The 813-nt window shown below is 44.6% G+C and overlaps 1 non-coding gene across 1 annotated transcript; it reads right to left on the reverse strand.

The window, feature by feature from the left end:
- Positions 1 to 523: 523 nt before the first annotated feature.
- On the reverse strand, positions 524 to 595 carry TRNAG-UCC (transfer RNA glycine (anticodon UCC)). The gene has a single exon. It is a non-coding gene; the product is annotated as a tRNA-Gly (tRNA).
- Positions 596 to 813: the final 218 nt, after the last annotated feature.

The raw sequence follows: 813 nt of genomic DNA on the forward strand, positions 1-813 counted from the left end.
TGCACCACTGCGGCATACCGGGATGGAGAGGGAGTTGGTGGCGAGGTTGGAATGGTGCAAACACACCAGCAGAGCCAATCTGGCACTCCAGTTTGCACCATGCCTTCCTCATCCCATCCCTCTCCATCCCAGTATGCAGCAGCAGTGCAGATGACCAGAATCTGGTGAGTTCCACTGCCCCACCTTGCCATCTGTTACTGCTTCAGTCACCACTCAGGACAATATTTTAGTATGGCTTCAAGCAAGCATTTTCAAACTGCCCATGTTCACAGAACCCTTTCCACTTTTCTCATTGTTCCATAATTGTTAGGTATATTTATCCATGACATTATCTGTCTGCCCCTCACTTTCCACCATTAACCACTCATAGGGTGTAGTAAAACGGCATGGCTAAGTTTGGCTAAATGTCATATAGGAACATAGAAAGCTGTCTCATACTGAGTCAGACCATCTAGCTCGGTGTCATTTGCACTAACTAGCAGCAGATCTCCAGAGTTTCAGACGGGATATTCCTAGCCAGACCTGGAGATACCAGGGATTGAACTTGGGACCTTCTGCATGGAAAGCAGATGCCCTTCCACTGAGCCATATCTCTTCCCCTGTTACAGATAAGGAGGGAAAACATACCACAGGGCTGACATATTTTAGTGGCAACTCCATGTCAAGTATCATATATAGTTTTAAATCCCAAATAGGATTTAACAATATGTAGTGTTTCCCCTTTTCTATTCTGGATTTAGGATAGAAGTATCAGACTATTCATAACAATTACACCTGCTATTTGTTACCTTTCCCCCTGAATGACTTTCACTT

The sequence above is a fragment of the Rhineura floridana genome, chromosome 1, assembly GCF_030035675.1.
Source record: "Rhineura floridana isolate rRhiFlo1 chromosome 1, rRhiFlo1.hap2, whole genome shotgun sequence".
In the NCBI taxonomy this organism is placed as follows: domain Eukaryota; kingdom Metazoa; phylum Chordata; class Lepidosauria; order Squamata; family Rhineuridae; genus Rhineura; species Rhineura floridana.